The following is a 25764-nucleotide window of genomic DNA, read 5'->3' on the forward strand; positions in this document are numbered from 1 at the left end:
TTGGGCCAAGAGAAGATAGAGTCCAGGTCTCTCACGTTCTGGATTCAGATTCGGACTGCACGGACATACCTGTCTCAAAACGCCAACAACTTTTTCATACGGACTCCTAATTGGGTGATTCTTTTTTTGTTGGATTCTAGATTTTGTGCTATTTCCAGCCCAATTGGATTCACCTTCAAATTCAACCGGAGCGGTGAGATATAGATGAAACAATGAGACGCTGCAGCAGAATCCGAGTCAAACAACAAGTCCAAAGGTGTTGCATCACCTCCACTTGGGCCCATTGGCCTTGTATGACCTAGGGTTAATTTTAGGCTGCCTTGGGACGTCCTCCCACCTCCTAGGCCGCCACCCCTTGATCCTATATAAGTAGATCCATCTAGTAGCTTTTCGCTTGGGATTTGTTTAGTTAAAAGTTAGCCATTGCAACTTCATGTACTTCGTTTGTGTCCAACAACGAGACCAAGACCGCTTACGGATCCCCACCTTTATCAATACTTCATCAATATTCACAATATTCAGATTGCTTTATCATATTCTTGCTTGTTCTTCGATTGCTTGCAGGAATAAACCTTCGTGGTCAGGTTAATTGTGCTTCGGCGTGGTCAATAACCTCTCGGAGTTGGTTTAGTGATTGCTAAGGCGCAACGTCATGCACGTTTGTAGTCGGATCGTCAAAGTCATCTTCACCAAATCGATAGTTATCATCTCATTGGAAGATCGGGACACCCCGCCTCTATCATCCTCCCAAGGAACACTAGGTACGGGCAAAGGCATATATAAACCATGAGGATTGAGTCGTGACTTAGCTTTTTGACATGTAGTGCAGCGAGTAATAAAACGCTCAACACCCCGTCTCATCTTTGGCCAAGAGAAATGTGTAGCAAGTACGTCCTTCATCTTCTTCACACCAAAGTGTCCCATTAATCCTCCTCCATGCGCCTCCTGCAACAACAAAAGACGAACGGAGCTAGCTGGAATGCATAGCTTGTTAGCACAAAACACAAATCCATCGTTAACGACAAACTTGTTCCACATTCTTCCTTCTTTACAATTCTGCATTACATCTTTAAAATCAGCATCATGCACATATTGATCTTTGATGGTCTCCAAACCAAATATTTTGAAGTCAAGTTGTGAAAGCATAGTATAGCGATGAGACAATGCATCAGTAATAACATTTTCTTTTCCCTTCTTGTGTTTAATGACATAAGGGAAAGTCTCAATGAATTCAACCCATTTAGCATGTCTATGATTCAGTTTAGCTTGACTTTTAATATGTTTCAAAGATTCATGATCAGAATGTATAACAAATTCTTTGGGCCATAAATAATGTTGCCATGTTTCTAAAGTCCGAACAAGAGCATATAATTCTTTATCATAAGTAGAATAATTCAGACTAGGCCCACTCAATTTTTCAGAAAAGTATGCAACATGTTTGCCATCTTGTAATAACACACCTCCTAATCCAATTCCACTAGCATCACATTCAAGCTCAAAAGTCTTATTAAAATCAGGAAGTTGGAGTAAAGGAGCATGTGTCAACTTATCTTTCAATACCGTGAAGGCTTCTTCCTGTGCGGTACCCCACAGAAAAGGCACATCTTTCTTTGTAAGCTCATTGAGAGGTGCAGCAATGGTGCTGAAATCTCTCATAAAACGCCTATAGAATCCAGCGAGGCCAAGAAAAGTCCTCACTTGTGTGACCGTTTTGGGCTGCGGCCATCTCTCAATAGCTTCAATCTTGGCTTTATCAACTTCAATTCCTTGTGGAGTAACAACATAGCCAAGAAAAGATACTCGGTCGGTGCAAAAGGTGCCCTTCCCAAGGTTACCAAACAAACGTGCATCACGTAGAGCAATAAAAACAACACGTAAATGTTCCAAATGTTCTTCCAAAGATCTGCTATAAATCAATATGTCATCAAAGTAAACTACCACAAATCGTCCAATGAAAGCACGTAAAACTTCATTCATTAATCTCATGAAAGTACTAGGTGCATTAGTTAACCCAAAAGGCATGACTAACCACTCATATAATCCAAACTTAGTTTTAAATGTTGTTTTCCATTCATCTCCCAATTTCATACGAATTTGATGGTATCCACTACGCAAATCAACTTTGGAGAATATTGTAGAGCCACTCAATTCATCAAGCATATCATCTAGCCTAGGAATAGGATGACAATAACGAATAGTAATATTATTAATGCCTCTACAATCAACACACATACGTGATGTACCATCCTTTTTCGGCACTAAATAATAGGAACAACACAAGGACTAAGGGATTCGCGTATATAACCTTTGTCGAGAAGCTCTTGTACTTGACGCATAATCTCCTTCGTCTCCTCTGGATTGGTACGGTATGGCGCACGGTTTGGCAGTGAAGCACCGGGAATTAAGTCAACCTGATGCTCAATCCCTCGAATAGGCGGTAATCCCGGTGCCACGTCTTGTGGAAAGACGTCAGCGAACTCCTGCAAAATGTTAGTGACAGCAGGAGGCAAAGAGCAAGGCACGTCCTCGAATGAAAATAATGCCTCTTTGCACACAAAAGCATATCAAACAGATTTGCTGAAATCTAGCTCATCAATATTAGATTTGGTGGCAAATAAGCATGCACTTTTCAATTTAATTTCAGAAGCAACACTAGATGGTTTATTATTAGGCTTCATTTGTTGCTCAAATTCTTTTGCCACAATATGATTTTCACTCTTATTCTTCTCCTGTTTTGCTTTATTAGCTCTATTTATATCATCTTTCAAAATGGAATCAGGAGTCATAGGAAGCAAAGTAATATTTTATCCTTATGAACAAGAGTATAGTGTTTTTTCTACCATGGTGTACAAATTTTTTATCAAATTGCCATGGTCTACCAAGTAATAAGGTACATGCTTGCATAGGTACCACATCACAATCAACATAATCAACATATGTAGAGATACCAAAATGCACACGAATAGTACGTGTTACCTTAACCTTGCCGCTGTTGTTGAACCATTGGATGTAGTAAGGATGTGGATGTGGTCTTGTGGTGAGAGAAAGCTTCTCCACCATCTCCATGCTAGCCAAGTTGTTGCAGCTCCCTCCGTCTATGATGACGCGCACAGAACGTTCGTTCACAACTCCCTTGGTATGGAACAAATTGTGCCTCTGATTTGCTCAGCTTGTGTGACCTGCACACTCAAAACACGTTGAGCAACTAAACATTCATACCTGTCAGCATCTTCAGGAGCCATGTATTGCGTCTCATGATCAGAATCATCGCCACCATGTTCTTCACGTGTAATAAGAGCCAAAGTCTCCTCATCATAGTCACTAGCGGACTCATACCCACCATCCTCAGTAGCAATCATCACACGCTGAGATTTGCATTCTCGCGCATAATGACCTCTTCCCTTACAACGACGACAAATAATATCACTTGTGTGCCCTGTTGATCCCATGGAAGAAGAAGAGCTCTGTGCAGGCCCGGCAGGTGCGCTCTTGGCAGATGATGGTGGTTGTGCCTGCTTTCTTGTATCATGGCTGGAGATGGCACCTGATGGAGTTGCTGGTGCAGTGGAAGTAGAAGATGCACGCGGTGTCCATGAGGAAGGCCGACCTGCAGAAAAGTTAGTGCGCGCCATTGCTTGTCGATCCTGCACTTCACGTTCAGCTTTACAAGCTAGATGGAATAAACGAGTGATATTATTATACTCCTTATACTCTAGAATGGTCTGAATCTCTCTATTTAATCCACCTGTAAAACATGCAAGCATAGCTTCATTGTCCTCAACAATACCACATCTAATCATGCCAATTTGTAATTCCTGATAATATTCTTCTACAGAATTTTTTCCTTGTCTGAAACGCTGCAATTTTTGAAGCAATTCACGTTGATAATATGGTGGAACCCAACGAGTACGCATAGCAGTTTTCAAAGCAGCCCAAGTAGCTGGAATAGGATATAATCTACAATGTTCAGACCACCATACACATGCAAAACTAGTGAAAGCACAAACAACAACAGCAACCCGTCTCTCCTTGGGATATTGTAAACATGTAAAACTTTGTTCAGTTCTAACTCCCAAGTAAGATATATATCAGGAACATATCTACCCTCAAATGGTGGAATAGTCAATTTTAGTTTATGAATATGGACATCATCTCGTACCTGAGGTGGTGGTGCAGGACTACCATTACGAATATTTGCATGTGGACGACCTGGTGGTTGTGGTGCAGGTGGTTGCACGTAGTTCTGATTTTGATCAACCTCATCCTCGTAATCTCCCACATAATCATCCTCGTCCGCATCAGCAACAGGAGCCACAGAAGTATCAACAGCAGCACCAACAGTTTGGCCAAACGCAAGAGGCACACGGATCGCTCGGCGGAGGAGGATGATACTTCTGTGGCTCCTGCTGCTGATGCGGAGGAGGATGATTATGTGGGAGATCACGAGGATGAGGTTGATCAAAATCAGAACTATGTGAACCACCTGCACCACAACCACCAGGTCGTCCACATGCAAATATTCGCAATCGTAGGCCTGCACCATCACCTCAGGTACGAGATGATGTCCATATTCCTGAAATTGAATATTCCACCATTTGAGGGTAGATATGTTCCTGATATATATCTTACTTGGGAGTTAGAAACTGAACAACGATTTACATGTTTACAATATCCCGAGGAGAGACGGGTTGCTGCTGTTGTTTGTGCTTTCACTAGTTTTGCATGTGTATGGTGAGCTGAACATTGTAGATTATATCCTATTCCAGCTACTTGGGCTGCTTTGAAAACTGCTATGCGTACTCGTTGGGTTCCACCATATTATCAATGTGAATTGCTTCAAAAATTGCAGCATTTAAGACAAGGAAAAAATTCTTTAGAAGAATATTATCAGGAATTACAAACTGGCATGATTAGATGTGGTATTGTTGAGGAGAATGAAGCTATGCTTGCACGTTTTACGGGTGGATTAAATAGAGAGATTCAGACCATTCTAGAGTATAAGGAGTATAATAATATCACTCGTTTATTCCATCTTGCTTGTAAAGCTGAACGTGAAGTGCAGGATCGACAAGCATTGGCGCGAACTAACTTTTCTGCAGGCCGACCTTCATCATGGACACCGCGTGCATCTTCTACTTCAACTGCACCAGCACCTCAATCAGGTGCCTCCTCCAGCCGTGATACAAGAAAGCAGGCACAACCACCATCATCTGCCAAGAGCGCACCTGTCGGGCCTGCACAAAGCTCTTCTTCTTCCATGGCATCAACAAGGCACACAAGTGATATTATTTGTCGTCGTTGTAAGGGAGGAGGTCATTATGCGAGAGAATGCAAATCTCAGCGTGTGATGATTGCTACCAAGGATGGTGGATATGAGTCTGCTAGTGACTATGATGAGGAGACTTTGGCTCTTATTACATGTGAAGAACATGGTGGCGATGATTCTGATCATGGGACGCAATACATGGCTCCTGAAGACGCTGACAGGTATGAATGTTTAGTTGCTCAATGTGTTTTGAGTGTGCAGGTCACACAAGCTGAGCAAAATCAGAGGCACAATTTGTTCCATACCAAGGGAGTTGTGAAGGAACGTTCTGTGCGCCTCATCATAGACGGAGGGAGCTGCAACAACTTGGCTAGCATGGAGATGGTGGAGAAGCTTTCTCTCACCACATGACCACATGCACATCCTTACTACATCCAATGGTTCAACAACAGCGGCAAGGTTAAGGTAACACGTACTATTCGTGTGCATTTTAGTATCTCTACATATGCTGATTATGTTGATTGTGATGTGGTACCTATGCAAGCATGTTCCTTATTACTTGGTAGACCATGGCAATTTGATAAAAATTCTGTACACCATGGTAGAAACAATCACTATACTCTTGTTCATAAGGATAAAAATATTACTTTGCTTCCTATGACTCCTGATTCCATTTTGAAAGATGATATTAATAGAGCTAATAAAGCAAAACAGGAGAAGAATAAGAGTGAAAATCAGATTGTGGCAAAAGAATTTGAGCAACAAATGAAGCCTAATAATAAACCATCTAGTGTTGCTTCTGAAAAGTGCATGTTTATTTGCCACCAAATCTGATATTGATGAGCTAGATTTCAGCAAATCTGTTTTCTATGCATTTGTGTGCAAAGAGGCATTATTTTCATTCGAGGACGTGCCTTCCTCTTTGCCTCCTGCTGTCACTAACATTTTGCAGGAGTTCACTGACGTCTTTCCACAAGACGTGCCACCGAGATTACCGCCTATTCGAGGGATTGAGCATCAGATTGACTTAATTCCCGATGCTTCACTGCCAAACCGTGCGCCATACCGTACCAATCCAGAGGAGACGAAGGAGATTATGCGTCAAGTACAAGAGCTTCTCGACAAAGGTTATATACGCGAATCCCTTAGTCCTTGTGCTGTTCCTATTATTCTAGTGCTGAAAAAGGATGGTACATCACGGATGTGTGTTGATTGTAGAGGCATTAATAATATTACTATTCGTTATCGTCATCCTATTCCTAGGCTAGATGATATGCTTGATGAATGGAGTGGCACTACAATATTCTCCAAAGTTGATTTGCGTAGTGGATACCATCAAATTCGTATGAAATTGGGAGATGAATGGAAAACATCATTTAAAACTAAGTTTGGATTATATCAGTGGTTAGTCATGCCTTTTGCGTTAACTAATGCACCTAGTACTTTCATGAGATTAATAAACGAAGTTTTACGTGCTTTCATTGGACGATTTGTGGTAGTTTACTTTGATGACATATTGATTTATAGCAGATCCTTGGAAGAACATTTGGAACATTTACGTGCTGTTTTTATTGCTCTACGTGATGCACGTTTGTTTGGTAACCTTGGGAAGTGCACCTTTTGCACCGAACGAGTATCTTTTCTTGGCTATGTTGTTACTCCACAGGGAATTGAAGTTGATAAAGCCAAGATTGACGCTATTGAGAGTTGGCCGCATCCCAAAACGGTCACACAAGTGAGGATTTTTTTTCTTGGCCTTGCTGGATTCTATAGGCGTTTTGTGAGAGATTTCAGCACCATTGCTGCACCTCTCAATGAGCTTACAAATAAAGATGTGCCTTTTCTTTGGGGTACCGCACAGGAAAAATCCTTCACGGTATTGAAAGATAAGTTGACACATGCTCCTTTACTCCAACTTCCTAATTTTAATAAGACTTTTGAGCTTGAATGTGATGCTAGTGTAATTGGATTAGGAGGTGTGTTATTACAAGATGGCAAACATGTTGCATACTTTTCTGAAAAATTGAGTGGGCCTAGTCTGAATTATTCTACTTATGATAAAGAATTATATGCTCTTGTTCGGACATTAGAAACATGGCAACATTATTTATGGCCCATAGAATTTGTTATACATTCTGATCATGAATCTTTGAAACATATTAAAAGTCAAGCTAAACTGAATCGTAGACATGCTTAATGGGTTGAATTCATTGAGACTTTCCCTTATGTCATTAAACACAAGAAGGGAAAAGAAAATGTTCTTGCTGATGCTTTGTCTCGTCGCTATACTATGCTTTCACAACTTGACTTCAAAATATTTGGTTTGGAGACCATCAAAGATCAATATGTGCATGATGCTGATTTTAAAGATGTAATGCAAAATTGTAAAGAAGGAAGAATGTGGAACAAGTTTGTCGTTAACGATGGATTTGTGTTTCGTGCTAACAAGCTATGCATTCCAGCTAGCTCTGTTCGTCTTTTGTTGTTGCAGGAGGCGCATGGAGGAGGATTAATGGGACACTTTGGCGTGAAGAAGACGGAGGACTTACTTGCTACACATTTTTTTTGGCCAAAGATGAGACGGGATGTTGAGCGTTTTATTGCTCACTGCACTACATCTCAAAAAGCTAAGTCACGACTCAATCCTCATGGTTTATATATGCCTTTGCCTGTACCTAGTGTTCCTTGGGAGGATATATCTATGGACTTTGTTTTAGGTTTACCTCGAACAAAGAAGGGGAGGGATAGCATATTTGTTGTCGTGGATAGATTCTCGAAAATGGCACACTTTATACCATGTCATAAAAGCGATGATGTTGTTAATGTTGCTGATTTGTTCTTTCGTGAAATTATTCGCTTGCATGGTGTGCCAAATACTATTGTTTCAGATCGTGATACTTAATTTCTTAGCCACTTTTGGAGATGTTTATGGGCTAAGTTGGGGACTAAACTACTTTTTAGTACTACTTGTCACCCCCAAACTGATGGACAAACTGAAGTAGTCAATAGAACATTGTCTACTATGCTTAGGGCTGTTTTGAAGAGTAATAAGAAAATGTGGGAGGAATGCTTGCTTCATATTGAATTTGCTTATAATCGTTCATTGCATTCTACTACTAAGATGTGCCCTTTCGAAGTTGTGTATGGTTTCCTACCTCGTGCACCTATTGATTTGTTGCCTCTTCCATCTTTGGAGAAGGTTAATTTTGATGCTAAACAACATGCTGAATTGATTTTAAAAATGCATGAGTTAACTAAGGAAAACATTGAGCGTATGAATGCCAAATATAAACTTGCTGGAGATAAGGGTAGAAAACATGTTGTGTTTGCACCTGGAGATCTTGTTTGGTTACATTTGCGTAAGGATAGATTTCCTGATTTGCGCAAATCAATGCTCATGCCACGTGCTGATGGTCCCTTTAAGGTGTTAGAGAAAATAAATGATAATGCATATAAACTTGAGCTGCCTGCAGATTTTGGGGTTAGTCCCACTTTTAACATTGCAGATTTGAAGCCTTATTTGGGCGAGGAAGATGAGCTCCCGTCGAGGACGACTTCATTTCAAGAAGGGGAGGATGATGAGGACATCAATACCATTGTTACACCCACAGCCCCTGCTGCTATACATACTGGACCAATTACTAGAGCTCGCGCACGCCAACTAAATTACCAGGTACTTTCGTTTCTTGGTAATGATTCTAATGTTCATGAGAATATGATGCTGCCTAAATTGGATACATTTGTTTTGCTTACAAATGAAGGGCCTAGCTTGGAGAAGGATGAACATTGGAGCAAGAGAAAGCATGGAGATGATGGCATGCGCAAGGGGAACAAGAACGGAGTTACGAGTGATGATTTCAGGTCTTTGAAGCCACCATAACGGGTGCATGAAGCCTTGGACGAAATATACAAGATGCCACTTCATAAATTTCGTCCAGAGGCTATTATAGGTGCTGCGTCACCTTTTTATTGGGCCAGGCCCATGTAATTTCGAAATACATTAGTATAGGCTATTTTTAGAGTTAGTATGTGTGGGGAAACAAGAGATAGGGTTGATTTCGGACCCCTCCACCAAGGGCCACGAAATTCCCCCTCTCTTCCTCCATATATACAGCCCTTAGGGCACCGTTTAGACTTTGTGTTTTGTTTAGATTAAAGTTCGCCATAGCTGCAACTTCGCGTACTTCGTTTGTGTTCAACGACCAGACAAAGGCGTCACAGAACCCCACCTTGATCAATAAAGCTTTCATCTTATATTCGCAATATCCAGATTGCAATCTCAGTTTCTTGCTTGTTCTTCGTTTGCTCGCAGGAAACAGACCCTCATGGTCAGGTTGATCATGCTCCGACATGGTCAATAACCTCTTGGAGTTGGTTTAGCGATTGCTAAGGCGCGACGTCCTCGCACGTTCGTAGTCGGATCGTCAAAGTCGACTTCCACCAAAGCGAAATCCATCATCTCATCGAAAGACGGGACACCTTTGCCTCTATCACTGCCCTGACACATGCCCGACACGGTAGGGCTGGACGAGGTGTATCTGGGCACTCGTGAGCCAGCGCGGGACTCATGAGGCCCTACCTCAAGGCGGGTTGCGCCTGATCTTGACCCTTGGGCGGCTGAGTGTTCCTGCGGGATGGTTAGATACAAATGCTCTACGTCCTCAGGTCCCAGCCCTCGAGCGAGCTCAGCCACCGCTGGTTTGCCAAGTCGTGATGTCGTGGACAAGGCCAGGGGGTGAGGGATGGAGAGCTAGTAAGAGCCCCTGAGTCGCGATGCTCAGGCGCCCCGCTTTTAATATGCAAGCGATTTGCATGAGGGAGAAAAAGGGGCCGCTGTAGGCGGGAGATGATAATCATAGGCAGGTTAAGCATGATAGGCAAATTGGCTTAGATAACTGCAGGAAGGATACATGCCACTGGGTCAGGCCCGAGCGGCTTGGGGATGATGCAGCCCGAGGGGTGCCCCTAGCAAGGTAAACTAAAGACATAAGCAAAAGGGATACACGCCGCAGGGACAGACCCACGCGACCTAGGAATAATGCAGCCCTGAGGGTGCTCCCAGCTGAAATGAACTCGAAAGATGTCACCTGATACCATTGTAGAGCGGGTGTTGAAGTAGCTGACGATGCGCGGTGAAGGGGCCAATCCTCACGAGTTACCGGATCCCTGAGCATTAGGAGACTCTGGGGGTCCGGGCGGCTCCTCGAGGACCATCTTCATCTCCGCCAAGACCACGTGGTGTCTGGCCTCCTGAGCTGCCAGAATGCTCCGTAGAAGACGCTGGTGAGCGGCAGCCATGTTCGGCAGGCTGAAAGGCATGCGAACGTAGCTGTGCGGCGGACCCTCGCAGCGTCCCGCTCGCGAGGGTAAGAAGCGCTCTTGAGACGCGACTCGGCTGAGCCCTGGGTAGTCGATGCAGACGTGCAGCCCGCCATCCTTGCATGGATGGGGAGCTACGCCAGGTAGGCGGCGATCGCCGTGTATGACTCTCGATTCTTGAAGCTCCTAAGTGTTGGGCCTTGCTTGCCCCATGCCTTCCTCAGGGAAACGTGCCGCAAAGCACGCCTCCAAGTGGTGCTCGAGTGCCTCCCTTGTGATCTTGGCAAAGTCTAAGGCCCTCTAGGAGAGAGCCCCAGAGCCTTGCCCGAGGAGGGCGTCGGGCGCCTTCCTGTGTGACAGTGGGAGGCGCCCCTTGCACAGGCCCAGATCCTGAAGCGGCGCCTCCGGAGATGCCAACCTCCTGAGGCCTTGAGCTGGGTGATGTCTTCTTCTTCTTGGGAACTGCCTCAGGAGGGTTCTCGCTCTTGCTGTCTTGGTCCTCGACTGACGCGGCTTGGAAGGCACGCTCGAGAGAGCACACCGCATCCTTCTCTTTGCAGGGGACTGTGATGATTCCGCCGCTTCCCGGCATCTTGAGGACATTGGAACCATGGTGAGTTACCGCCATGAACTTGGCCAGGGCTGGATACCCGAGGATGGCATTGTATGGCAGGCGAATGTGGGCAATGTCGAAGTCGATGAGCTCGGCACGGTAGTTCTTGTGCTGTCCAAAAGTGACAAGGAGGAGAACCTGCCCTATCGGAGTGGTGGAGCCGTCAGTGACTCCTGAGAAAGGCTTGGTTGGCTGGAGTTGATCATAAGGCACTTGGAGGATGTTGAACGTCTCGACGGACAAAATGTTGTGTCCTGCGTCCCCATCGATGAGGGTCCCGGTAACTTGCACATTGCTGATGACTAGGGATCAAAGCATTGGGAGGACGCCAGCTGTAGCCGCACACTTGAGCTGATCCGCTGAGCTGAACATGATGGCACACGTGGACCACCTGAGAGGGCGCGTGGCCTCGAGCTTGGGGAGGACTGCGTTCACCTCGTGAGCAAACTGCTTGAAGATGCACTGAGAGGCTGGGGCCTGGGTGCCGCCCAAGATGCAAGCGATAACACGTGGCTCCTGGAAGCCCTCAGCCCCCTCGTCCTGGTGCTGGTCGTCATTCCTTCTTGGCGGTGGTGGCAGAGGAGGAAGGCCAGCGTTGACCTGCGAGCGATCCTCGCGAGGCTGATCCATCCAAGCCCCCTCGCGAGGCTGGTCCTGCTAGCGATCCTCACGAGGTCAGTCACGCCACTCCTAGTGTCGGTATCAAAACCGGCGGATCTCGGGTAGGGGTTCCCAAACTGTGCGTCTAGGCGGATGGTAACAGGAGACAAGGGACACGATGTTTTACCCAGGTTCGGGCCCTCTTGATGGAGGTAAAACCCTAGAAGCTAGCCTATGGTATGATTGTTGTTCGTCCTACGGACTAAAGCCATCCGGTTTATATAGACACCGGAGAGGGCTAGGGTTACACAGAGTCGGTTACAATGGTAGGAGATCTACATATCCGTATCGCCAAGCTTGCCTTCCACGCCAATGAAAGTCCCATCCGGATACGGGACGAAGTCTTCAATCTTGTATCTTCATAGTCTTGGAGTCCGGCCGATGATGATAGTTCGGCTATCCGGACACCCCCTAGTCTAGGACTCCCTCAGTAGCCCCTGAACCAGGCTTCAATGACGACGAGTCCGGCGCGCATATTGTCTTCGGCATTGCAAGGCGGGTTCTTCCGCCGAATAATTTATAGAAGATTGTGAACACCAGGATAGTGTCCGGCTCTGCAAAATAAATTCCACGTACCACCGTAGAGAAAATAATATTACACAAGTTCAATTTGCTGACGTATTTGGTGGCGTGACGCCACACCACTACCAAGCCTTTACTAGAATTGTTTTTATTGTACCACCTCAGCGTGTTTAGTGAAGCGGTTTCCTTGGCACGTCTTGTCGAGGCAGAGATCATGTTCCCCTTATTCTGGGATTCTCATAAATACGGACATGGGTAACCCAACCGCGCACGTTGCCGCCCCCTCCATTGAAGGCGGGTTCCAAACGGTCACGGGGACGGCTCTTGGTATTCTTCCTCTTTATAATGAAACCAAGGCATGTTCTTTTTCTTCAATCCTCAATCGAATCCGCCTCTCGCCCCAAGTTCCAACAACCAGGGCTCCAGATTCGGGTACTTTCGACCTTCGACAATGTCCGGCTCCGACCTGCGAGGCCGGTGGATGCCCTCTTCCGTCACGGAAGAGGACGTGCTAAAGCTGAGAGACGCCAGGTACTTGACCTACGAGATTTCGCATAGGTTGCCTGCCCGAGGGCAAGTTATTCCTACTCCCGAGCCCGGCGAGAGCGTCGTGTTCCTGTCTCACCTCCGTCGGGGTTTAGGCTTCCCGATGGATCCCTTCGTGAGGGGGCTCATGTTTTACTATGGGATGGAATTCCATGACTTGGCTCCGGAGTCCATCCTCCAAATCTCATCATTCATTGTCGTCTGCGAAGCCTTCCTCCGCACTACCCCTCACTTCGGCTTGTGGCTCAAAACCTTCAACGTGGAGCCGAAGATGATTGAGGGGCGTCAGGCAGAGTGCGGCGGGGCGGTGATAAGCAAGAGGGCCGATGCTCCATGGCCCGAGGGCTCTTTTCAGGAGGAGCTCGACTTGTGGCAACAGGAGTGGTTCTATATCACCGTTCCCAGGGGCAGCAGGCAGAGGACGCCGCCCGTCTTCCCCTCGGGCCCTCCACCACTGCTGACGTCATGGGTCAACAAGGGGCTTAATTGGGGGCCGTCCAAAGACGTACCCCTGTTGCAGGACCGGATTCGAGGCCTCCAAGAAAGGGAGATTAATCTGGTCGTAGTGGCACAGGTTATGCTGATTCGGCGCCTTCTGCCCTGCAAACGTCGCCCCCTCCGCCTGTGGGAATTTAATCCAGAGGTGCCACGAGCTCTCCAACACTTCATGGGTTCGACACCCGTGGAGATGTACCAACTGTTCTTCGGATCACAAGAGATGCGTCCGGATTTGACCAAGGACGCTGGCCTAAGCTGCAATCGCCCGGATACTCAAGTAAGTAGCCCCGTGTCCGGACACATCGTCCATTTATTTATCATGGGTTTGCCTTTTAACTAGCTATCCCTTGGACAGGAGTGGATAGCACAAGCAAAACTGATACGGTGTCCGGCCCCCCTCCCCGAGACCACGCCGGATCCCGTGTTAATCAAAATATTGGAGGTTGCACCTTCGGAGGAGGGCGAAGGGGGGTACAGGGTAACTACCACCTCTGCCAAGGAGGATTTCAGTAAGGGGGGAATCGAGATTCCCTCCTTCCAGGGGAAGAAGAGGACCGCTTCCGAAGACCCGGAGGCCAAGGCCTCAAAGCGGGGAAAGAAATCTGCACCGGAAGGTCCTGTGCCGGGAAGAGCCCCGGCTGTACTATCTCCTCAGAGGAATCAACCCTCCAGCGAGCCGTAAGTAAAAAAGGGGGATTTTGTAATAGGGGACACCCCTGCTTTATTTCTAAGGGTAACTGAAGTTTTCACCTTGTAGTTCGAATCTCACTCCATCTCAGCAGAGCTCATCTTCAGGGGACCTTCGTCCGGAGATGATGGAGAGCGAAACGCCTCCATCTGCCGCCCCAACGGGCGGGGCGGACGACCCTGAGGTGTCGTCACGAAGGGTCTAGCCGAGTCCGGTGGGGCCGGAGAGTTCGGCACCCATTGGAGTACGGCCGGTGGAGCTGCAGGATTTGCTCAAGAGGGCGTCTATCTCAGAAGATCACCGCACATTAATGAGTATGGTGATTGAGAGGATCTCATCCGCCGAGAGCGGGTTGTATGAGGCCGTCGGAAGTTTGCTGACGGGGTTTGAGGTTCGCAAAAAATGACATACCTTTTGCCGAAATCTAGCTCATCAATATTATATTTGGTGGCAAATAAGCATGCACTTTTCAATTTAATTTCAGAAGCAACACTAGATGGTTTATTATTAGGCTTCATTTGTTGCTCAAATTCTTTTGCCACAATATGATTTTCACTCTTATTCTTCTTCTGTTTTGCTTTATTAGCTCTATTTATATCATCTTTCAAAATGGAATCAGGAGTCATAGGAAGCAAAGTAATATTTTATCCTTATGAACAAGAGTATAGTGTTTTTTCTACCATGGTGTACAATTTTTTTATCAAATTGCCATGGTCTACCAAGTAATAAGGTACATGCTTGCATAGGTACCACATCACAATCAACATAATCAACATATGTAGAGATACCAAAATGCACACGAACAGTACGTGTTACCTTAACCTTGCCGCTGTTGTTGAACCATTGGATGTAGTAAGGATGTGGATGTGGTCTTGTGGTGAGAGAAAGCTTCTCCACCATCTCCATGCTAGCCAAGTTGTTGCAGCTCCCTCCGTCTATGATGACGCGCAAAGAACGTTCGTTCACAACTCCCTTGGTATGGAACAAATTGTGCCTCTGATTTGCCCAGCTTGTGTGACCTGCACACTCAAAACACGTTGAGCAACTAAACATTCATACCTGTCAGCATCTTCAGGAGCCATGTATTGCGTCTCATGATCAGAATCATCGCCACCATGTTCTTCACGTGTAATAAGAGCCAAAGTCTCCTCATCATAGTCACTAGCGGACTCATACCCACCATCCTCAGTAGCAATCATCACACGCTGAGATTTGCATTCTCGCGCATAATGACCTCTTCCCTTACAACGACGACAAATAATATCACTTGTGTGCCCTGTTGATCCCATGGAAGAAGAAGAGCTCTGTGCAGGCCCGGCAGGTGCGCTCTTGGCAGATGATGGTGGTTGTGCCTGCTTTCTTGTATCATGGCTGGAGATGGCACCTGATGGAGTTGCTGGTGCAGTGGAAGTAGAAGATGCACGCGGTGTCCATGAGGAAGGCCGACCTGCAGAAAAGTTAGTGCGCGCCATTGCTTGTCGATCCTGCACTTCACGTTCAGCTTTACAAGCAAGATGGAATAAACGAGTGATATTATTATACTCCTTATACTCTAGAATGGTCTGAATCTCTCTATTTAATCCACCTGTAAAACATGCAAGCATAGCTTCATTGTCCTCAACAATACCACATCTAATCATGCCAATTTGTAATTCCTGATAATATTCTTCTACAGAATTTTTTCCTTGTCTGAAACGCTGCAATTTTTGAAGCAATTCACGTTGATAATATGGTGGAACCCAACGAGTACGCATAGCAGTTTTCAAAGCAGCCCAAGTAGCTGGAATAGGATATAATCTACAATGTTCAGACCACCATACACATGCAAAACTAGTGAAAGCACAAACAACAACAGCAACCCATCTCTCTTCCGTCTCTCTTCCAACACCCAGGGCTCCAGATTCGGGTACTTTCGACCTTCGACAATGTTCGGCTCTGACCTGCGAGGCCGGTGGATGCCCTCTTCCGTCACGGAAGAGGACGTGCTAAAGCTGAGAGACGCCAGGTACTTGACCTACGAGATTTCGCATAGGTTGCCTGCCCGAGGGCAAGTTATTCCTACTCCCGAGCCCGGCAAGAGCGTCGTGTTCCTGTCTCACCTCCGTCGGGGTTTAGGCTTCCCGATGGATCCCTTCGTGAGGGGGCTCATGTTTTACTATGGGCTGGAATTCCATGACTTGGCTCCAGAGTCCATCCTCCAAATCTCATCATTCATTGTCGTCTGCGAAGCCTTCCTCCGCACTACCCCTCACTTCGGCTTGTGGCTCAAAACCTTCAACGTGGAGCCGAAGATGATTGAGGGGCGTCAGGCAGAGTGCGGCGGGGCGGTGATAAGCAAGAGGGCCGATGCTCCATGGCCCGAGGGCTCTTTTCAGGAGGAGCTCGACTTGTGGCAACAGGAGTGGTTCTGTATCACCGTTCCCAGGGGCAGCAGGCAGAGGCCGCCGCCCGTCTTCCGCTCGGGCCCTCCACCACTGCTGACGTCATGGGTCAACAAGGGGCTTAATTGGGGGCCGTCCAAAGACGTACCCCTGTTGCAGGACCGGATTCGAGGCCTCCAAGAAAGGGAGATTAATCTGGTCGTAGTGGCATAGGTTATGCTGATTCGGCGCCTTCTGCCCTGCAAACGTCGCCCCCTCCGCCTGTGGGAATTTAATCCGGAGGTGCCACGAGCTCTCCAACACTTCATGGGTTTGACACCCGTGGAGATGTACCAACTGTTCTTCGGATCGCAAGAGATGCGTCCGGATTTGACCGAGGACGCTGGCCTAAGCTGCAATCGCCCGGATACTCAAGTAAGTAGCCCCGTGTCCGGACACATCGTCCATTTATTTATCATGGGTTTGCCTTTTAACTAGCTATCCCTTGGACAGGAGTGGATAGCACAAGCAAAACTGATACGGTGTCCGGCCCCCCTCCCCGAGACCACGCCGGATCCCGTGTTAATCAAAATGTTGGAGGTTGCACCTTCGGAGGAGGGCGAAGGGGGGTTCAGGGTAACTACCACCTCTGCCAAGGAGGATTTCAGTAAGGGGGGAATCGAGATTCCCTCCTTCCAGGGGAAGAAGAGGACCGCTTCCGAAGACCCGGAGGCCAAGGCCTCAAAGCGGGGAAAGAAATCTGCACCGGAAGGTCCTGTGCCGGGAAGAGCCCTGGCCGTACTATCTCCTCAGAGGAATCAGCCCTCCAGCGAGCCGTAAGTAAAAAAGGGGGATTTTGTAATAGGGGATACCCCTGCCTTATTTCTAAGGGTAACCGAAGTTTTCACCTTGTAGTTCGGATCTCACTCCATCTCAGCAGAGCTCATCTTCAGGGGACCTTCGTCCGGAGATGATGGAGAGCGAAACGCCTCCATCTGCCGCCCCAACGGGTGGGGCGGACGACCCTGAGGTGTCGTCATGGAGGGTCTAGCCGAGTCCGGTGGGGCCGGAGAGTTCGGCACCCATTGGAGTACGGCCGGTGGAGCTGCAGGATTTGCTCAAGAGGGCGTCTATCTCAGAAGATCACCGCACATTAATGAGTATGGTGATTGAGAGGATCTCATCCGCCGAGAGCGGGTTGTATGAGGCCGTCGGAAGTTTGCTGACGGGGTTTGAGGTTCGCAAAAAATGACATACCTTTTGACAGTTTTGCACATGGAGTGCGCCCTGTATAGATAGTAGCCCCTGAGACTTGGTATGCTGTCGAAAGCGACAGCGTGCCAAGGATCATAATCTCAGTTATAGAATGTCTCCTTTCCTATGCAAGTGGCGGAACGTTCGGTGGCCAGCTGGACTGATGGAGTTGCCGAACTGAAGAGGCAACTCGATGTTGCGGATGCGGACATCGCGCTGGTCAATAAACGACTTAACGAGTCGCAAGGTAGGTGGTTGCTCCGCGGTTGCCTAGTTGAGCTGATGCCCGTTCCTTACAATTTGTATGCTTGATGCAGATGGTGCCGCTGCTGTGGAAGACCTTCGAGCAGAGCTTGCTCGAGCCAAGGAGCAAGCCAGGAAAAGTGATGCGGCTGCCTCGAAGGCAGCAGAAGAGCTAAAAGCCGAAAAGGTTGCTCACTGCCGAAGCAGGGAAGAGATGGCCGGAATGGCCATGAAATTAAAAGATGCTACCGACCGCTGTGAAGTTCTTGAAGGAGAACGCCGAGTGGAGCAAGACGGCCTGAATAAGGCCGCCGCCGAAGTCAAGGATGCCCGGAGTGCGATGCGGGCTATGAAGGAGGAACTGCGTCAAGCCGGAGACATTGCGGCTGGAAAGCCCTTTCTCCTGCGTAGGAAGTTCACGGATCCGAAGTATGCTCAGTTGGGCCAATTGTGGGGTGCGGAGGATCCTTATCTGGATTTGGCGGCGAGTGCGGCGGACGCAGTCGTGCACTTCCGAAGCCAGAAGGATCACGAAATGGAAGAGCTTTTCTGGTCTCAATTCCATAGTCCGGAGCGTCCACTTCCGTTGACTGATCGGCTGGCTGAGTGGGCTGAGCTGAATAGATTGTCCGGACTTGCCATGACGGATGTGGTCGCTCATGTGTGGCTGGAAAGGACCAAGCCTGAGAGTTATTTTGGCTTGTTGCAGCAATTCCTTGGGGCGGTGCCGCATATCAAGGCGATGAAGCGGTCGACGTGCATCCCGGGGTTCGGACAAAAGCCGATTACCCGCCGAGCACTATTTTGAGGAAGTCCTGCAGGGCGCTCGTTTAATAGAGTCGCAGTGCTCGAAAGATGTTATGTTTAAATGACATGTATGATTTCTGGGATCATGTTTATAATGCAATGGCTTTTTATACTTGTGCGTTCAAGTATTGAACTATCTCCTATGCGGCCGTATATGTATGAATAACCTGAAAGATGGCAGTCTTTGGCTTCAGCCCCCATGCACATGGTGCGGGGGTGTTTGCAAAAAAAAGGCGCTTTTTCACACTTAATCCAACGTCTTGGTCCTTTGGAGGAGGTGATAGCATAGCAAACTAGGCAACCGGACTATAATGCTTTATCACTTTCACTTAGCCATATGAGCTCGATGGTGGGGCTAGTATATAGCCCCTAGAGGCACCGCGCTTCTCCGAACTCGGGGCGCATATGTGCCTGACCGGGAAGCAGTCCTTCATCAAAGCGGAGGAATTCTAAACAATCTAGTGGTCGATCGAGTGGTTGACCAGTCTCTCGCTATATCATGACATTCAGTTTTCGGCTTTCTCTACTGAGGTGCTCGCCCGGCCGAACTGGGGCACAATCGCAGTAGTTCTCCTGGTGCCGCATTAGCCGATGGTGCGGAACGTAAGGCAGCAAAACACAGGAGCCGGGCAAACCCAACATTTGACCAAAGACATGATTCGGAGCTGATGCATATAAGGCCTAACTCGAGACGCCGAACACTCCCTGAGGTGTTCGGACTTTATGAAACCGGGCAGAACAATGCCCTAAGCCCCTAGTGTCCAGGTACAGGCGGGAACTTCTGACGTGGCCGATGCCAAAACGCCAGAATCCTCCTCGGTTATGGTAGGAAACCGGGGGATGTGTATCAACAAGAGACAGTAAGAAAGGTTTACGCTGGGTCTTAATCTGAAAAGAATCCTTGCAACTGGTCCCTGCTGCACGTCTGTGCTTGTGTCTCCGTTGTGCTCTATCCTGGACGGGTGTAGCACGTGCTTCATCTATAAAAGAGAAGGACTTAGTTTGGAAGAAATATCGTGCAAAAGATGTATTTAAAATAAAGTATAATTTGTAAGATGAATAAAGTTGAGCTTTGTTGGCTCTCATCGTTTATACGCGCGGCCCCTTGTAAAGGGGTATGCTGCTGGGAAGCCCCTTGTTTATTTACGCCGGACTCGCCTAACCGTGTCCGAGGTCTGAATGACCTTTTTTCTAGGGGCTTGGACCTGCAAGGTCGGATGTGTGGCTGTCAAGGCAGCCTCACGTTCTCCGTGGTCGAGGAACACTCGGCGTTACTCTTTAATGAGATTATGACGCGTGGACCGGGCATTTTAAGCGTAAGAGACGCGTAATGTGGTATTGCGTTAAAGCGGGCGAAAGCTTCGCATCCCAGTAGTGCTTGAGGGCCACTGTTAAATGGGGCGATATTGAGAGTGAGCTTTTCGCGACGGAGGTTGTCAGATGAACCGAACACAACCTCTAGTGGTACAGAGCCTGTACAATTGGCTTAAAGGCCTGGCGTCACTCCTTTGAAGGAAGTGCTGCTACGGCGAATTTTGGTAGGGTTTATCCCCATTCTGAGGACGGTGTCCTGGTATGGCAGGTGCCGCACTGTGTTTTCGTGTTATCACATGAAGTGAGTTCACTGTTTTGACTTCTAGTGGGAAAGTCTTCAGTTTTCCGGCGTGCTGCTTGTGGGGTTCGTCGTTGTCTTCGCTTGGTGTGTCGAGCCCCTTGCGTTCAGCGTTAAGTCGGCCAGACTGCTTGAAGACCCAACAATCTCTGTGGGTATGGTTTGCAGGCTTCCCGGAGGTACTATGTATTTGACATAGCCTATCCAGAATTTTGTTTAGGTTGGATAGCTTGTCGCTGTTGTCCATGAGGGGCAGTGTTTTATTATTCGGCCGAGAGCTTTTGAATCCAGCGTTGACCGCCGTGCTATTTGGGCCATTTTCCTTATTCCGGCGCTGATCTTTTCTGTGTCGTGATTTCCCATTTCCATCCCTTACTTCGGATGTACTCGGGTCGCTGGTGCTGCATCTAGCCAGCCAGCTATCTTCCCCCGCGCAAAAGCGGGTCATGAGGCTTGTTAGTGCGGCCATTGTTCTTGGTTTTTCCTGGCCGAGGTGTCTGGCGAGCCATTCGTCTCGGACGTTGTGCTTAAAGGCTGCTAAGGCTTCGGCGTCCGGACAGTCGACTATTTGGTTCTTTTTTGGTGAGGAGCCTGATCCAGAATTTGCGTGCTGACTCTCCGGGCTGTTGATTTATGTGACTTAAATCGTCTGCATCCGGAGGGCGGACATAAGTCCCCTGAATATTTGCTAGAAACGCATCCTCGAGCTCTTCCCAACTTCCAATGGTATTTTCTGGGAGGCTTTTGAGCCAATGCCGAGCTGGCCCTTTGAGCTTGATGGGTACGTATTTTATGGCATGGAGATCGTTTCCTCTGGCCATATGTATGTGTAGGATATAATCCTCAATCCAGACTCCAGGGTCTGTTGTTCCGTCATATGCCTCTATGTTTACGGGTTTGAATCCCGCTGGAAATTCATGATCCAGTACCTCGTCGGTGAAACATAGTGGGTGTGCGGCGCCCCTGTATTTGGGTGTGCCGTTGTCTTCAAACGCTCGGCGGGTTGTGTTGCTTCCTGGAGTCTTCTTTTTTGGCCCATAGATAGACCTGACCGGGTCATCCTTTTTCTGAGGATCTTTATGCTGATCGTGTGCCGGCTTGTGTGCGGCGCCCCTTGCTGCTCTTAGCCTGTGATCTGGTCGTCTATCCGGCCAGGCGGCATCTTTCTTTTTTGACTGCGGGGGTTCTAAGGCCTCCTCGTCAAATTCGGGCAACAGCTTGCGCTTCGGGTAGCTCTTTGCCTGGTGACTAGCGCCATATTTATCTGCGGTATTGAGTACTTTGCTCCATCTCCTTCTGAGTGCGTCCTCCGCTGTTTTGAGCTTCCGCTTTTGCTTCTTCAAACTTCTTGCAATGGCGACGAGCCTTTTATGAAGGTTCTTATGCTCTGATGATGTGTTCGGCGTGAGATCGTCTGGGCTCTTGTTCTCGCCGGGGATGGGTTGCTTGTCCAGTTCATCATGTTCAGATGGTTGCTTGGTGGCATGTTCGCCGTCCACTGCTTCACCCTGCTCTAGGGCCGGGTCCGTATGGGTGCCGTTTTTATCGAGGCGGGACTTCGGGCGGCGCTTGCGTCGCTGCTTTGGTTGTTTGTTGGGGGAGTTGTCGTTCGCCACGTCCCGTTGTTCCTCATTGTCGCTTCCTTTTGGTGTATCCACCATGTATACGTCGTGAGTTGGGGTGGCTTTCTAGTGCCTGATAGGCGCTGGTTCTTGGTCGTCTCCGGCATCGTCGTCCATATCGTCGATGTCTTCGGAGTCGAAGTCTAGCATGTCGATTAGATCGTCGACAGTGGCTACTAAGTGGGTGGTGGGTGGGCGTTGAATTTCTTCGTCGTCCGCATCCCAACCGTCCTGACCGCAGTCCGGCCAGGGCTCTCCTGATAACGAGAGATACTTTAGCGAGCTCAAGATGTCGCCAAAAGGTGAGTGTTGAAAGATGTCCACAGCGGTGAAGTCCATGACCGGCGCCCAATCGGATTCGATAGGAGGGGCGCGGGAGGTTTGGAGTCCGGCAAGGAGTCCGGCACCTCGGAGTCACGAGCTTCATGAGGGACAAGGTCAGTGTTCGGCTCTATCACCGAAGAGGTTGCAGCCCCCGAGGCGGTGTCTAGCCATCCGCCCTCGATCCTGCGCAGCCGACTCCGAATTGAAGATCGGAGCGGGCTCGAGTGCGGCCTCCAGGGTACTGTCTGGCTGCAGAGCTAAATCATGCCCGTCAAGACAGTGCGGCACGCTTGGCTGTGGCTCAAATCCATCGAAGATCAAGTCCCCGCGGATGTCAGCCGTGAAGTTCAAACTTCCAAATATGACCTGACGGCCAGGGGCGTAGCTTTCGATCTACTCCAGATGGCCAAGCGAATTGGCCCGCAGTGCAAAGCCGCCGAATACGAAGATCTGTCCAGGGAGGAAGGTCTCACCCTGGACTGCGTCGTTGTTGATGATCGAAGAAGCCATCGAGCCTGTCGGCGACGACACAGAGGAACTCTCAATGAAAGCACCAATGTCGGTGTCAAAACCGGCGGATCTCGGGTAGGGGGTCCCGAACTGTGCGTCTAGGCGGATGGTAACAGGAGACAAGGGACACGATGTTTTACCCAGGTTCGGGCCCTCTTGATGGAGGTAAAACCCTACGTCCTGCTAGATTAATACTGATGATGTGTGTTACAAGAGTAGATCTACCACGAGATCATGGAGGCTAAACCCTAGAAGCTAGCCTATGGTATGATTCTTGTTCGTCCTACGGACTAAAGCCATCCGGTTTATATAGACACCGGAGAGGGCTAGGGTTACACAGAGTCGGTTACAATGGTAGGAGATCTACATATCCGTATCGCCAAGCTTGCCTTCCACTCCAATGAAAGTCCCATCCGGACACGGGACGAAGTCTTCAATCTTGTATCTTCATAGTCTTGGAGTCCGGCCGATGATGATAGTTCGACTATCCGGACACCCCCTAGTCCAGGACTCCCTCACCTCGCGAGCGCCTCGGTCGTCCCATCGTCCTCCACCTCTTCCTCCTCCTCGGACGTAGCACCGGTCGTTGCGCTCGGGGCGTCGACCGATGCGTCCTTCTCGAGCTGCTCTGAGCTCCTGGCATTCATTGGTGTTGTGAGTGTGGAGGTTGTGGTAGGCGTAGAATCGGTTGCCCTTGGACGACTCTGGCTGGTCCCGGCCGCACTTCGTGTCTGGTTCTGCTGCGAGCACAGCCGTTCCTTTGCGCTTCACGTCCTTGGCCTTGGCTTTCTTCTCTTCTGGGTCAGCAGCTGGAAGCTCGAGGAGGGAGAAGTGCCCCTCCTCAGCTCTTGCGCACTTGGTCGCCAGGTTGAACAGCTCTAGGGATGTGCACAGATCCTCGTGGATGGAGAGCTCCTCCTTCATATTGACGTCGCGGACGCCGTCAGAGAACGCTGAAATGATGGCCTCCTCGGTCACCTTGGAAATCTTGAGGTGAGCGTTGTTGAAGTGCTGGATGTACTTCTGCAAGGTCTCTCCCGGCTGCTTCTTGATGCGGCGCAGGTCACCCACAACTGGAGGATTGTTGTGAGTGCCCTGAAATATGGCGATGAAGCGGCTGCGCATCTCGTCCCAAGAGGAGATCGAGCCGGGAGGCAGGTTCAGGAGCCAGGTGCGGGCACCATCCTTGAGCGCCATAGGAAACTAGTTCGCCATGACCTTTTTGTCTCCGTTGGCCGCCTCGATGCCCATCTCGTAGAGCTGCCGGAACTCCGCGGGGTCAGCAGTGCCATTATAGCGCGGAGGCAGATCTGGCTTAAACTTGACCGGCCAGGCAACACTACGTAGCTCGGTGGTGAAGGCGCGGCAGCCTGCGGTGGCCACCGGAGCCCTTTGCAGACGCGGGGCTTGCTGTTGGAGATTCCCGCGCGCCGCTGCCAGGAGCAGAGCGGGGTCTTGATATGCTGGCGCAGGGATGCGGTCTTGGCGTGCTGGAGCAGGGAGCACGCAAGCGACTTCTTGGAGCCGAGGGATTTCTTGGCAGCTCCTTTCTTGTCGTGCGGGCGCTGGACGCGGTGGGTCTCGTCCAGGGGCCGTGTGCCTTGGAGCCAGGGCACCTTCTTGGGGAGGAGGTGGCGGAGGCGCCAACTGAGCTGCATCACCCAAGCCGAACGGATGGCGAGGCAGCGAGAGGGACGGCGCAGGAGATCCCCCTGCAGCGCTGCGCCGCGGCCCCCAACAGTCTGCGGCCTTTGTCGCCGCATGGTGGTTGATTGGACGTGGGCACCTCCGCTTCCCACGCTGCCTCAGCAACTACACGATTTGACGAGTCCCTGCTGAGCTGAACGTGATGGCACATGTGGACCACCTGAGAGGGCGCGTGGCCTCGAGCTTGGGGAGGACTGCGTTCACCTCGCGAGCAAACTGGTTGAAGATGCGCTGAGAGGCTGGGGCCTGGGCGCCGCCCAAGATGCAAGCGATTGCACGTGGCTCCTGGAAGCCCCCACCCCCTCTTCCTCCTCCTCGGCCGTAGCCCGGTCGTTGCGCTCAGGGTGTCAACCAATGCGTCCTTCTCGAACGGCTCTCTGCTCCTGGCATTCGTTGGTGTTGTGAGTGTAGAGGTTGTGGTAGGCGCAGAATCGGTTGCCCTTGGACGACTCCGGTTGGTCCCTGCCGTGCTTCGTGTCTGGTTCTTCTGCGAGCACAGCCGCTCCTTTGCGCTTCACGTCCTTGGCCTTGGCTTTCTTCTCTTCAGGGTCAGCAGCTGGAAGCTCGAGGAGGGAGAGGCACCCCTCCTCAGCTCTTGCACACTTGGTCACCAGGTTGAACAACTCCAAGGATGTGCACAGATCCTCATGGATGGAGACCTCCTCCTTCGTCTTGACGTCGCGGACGGTGTCAGAGAATGCTGAAATGATGGCCTCCTCGGTCACCTTGGGAATCTTGAGGCGAGGGCTGTTGAAGCGCGGGATGTACTTCTGTAAGGTCTCTCCCAGCTACTGCTTGATGCGGCACAGGTCACCCACGACTGGAGGACGGTCGTGAGTGCCTTGGAAGTTGGCGATGAAGCAGATGCGCATCTCGTCCGAAGAGGAGATCGAGCCGGGAGGCAGGTTCAGGAGCCAGGTACGGGCACCATCCTTCAGCGCCATGGGAAACCAGTTCGCCATGACCTTTTCGTCTCCATTGGCAGCCTCGATGCCCAACTCGTAGAGCTGCAGGAACTCCGAGGGGTCGGCAGTGCCATCGTAGCGAGGAGGCAGATCTGGCTTGAACTTGCCCGATCAGGCGACACTGCGTAGCTCGATGGTGAAGGCGCGATAGCCTGCGGTGGCCACCAGAGCTCTTTGCAGACGCGGGGCTTGCTCTTGGAGATTCTCGCGCGCCGCCGCTAGGGGCCGCGCGGGGTCTTGACGTGTTG

Source organism: Triticum aestivum, chromosome 4B, assembly GCF_018294505.1.
Source record: "Triticum aestivum cultivar Chinese Spring chromosome 4B, IWGSC CS RefSeq v2.1, whole genome shotgun sequence".
NCBI classification, from domain to species: Eukaryota; Viridiplantae; Streptophyta; class Magnoliopsida; order Poales; family Poaceae; genus Triticum; species Triticum aestivum.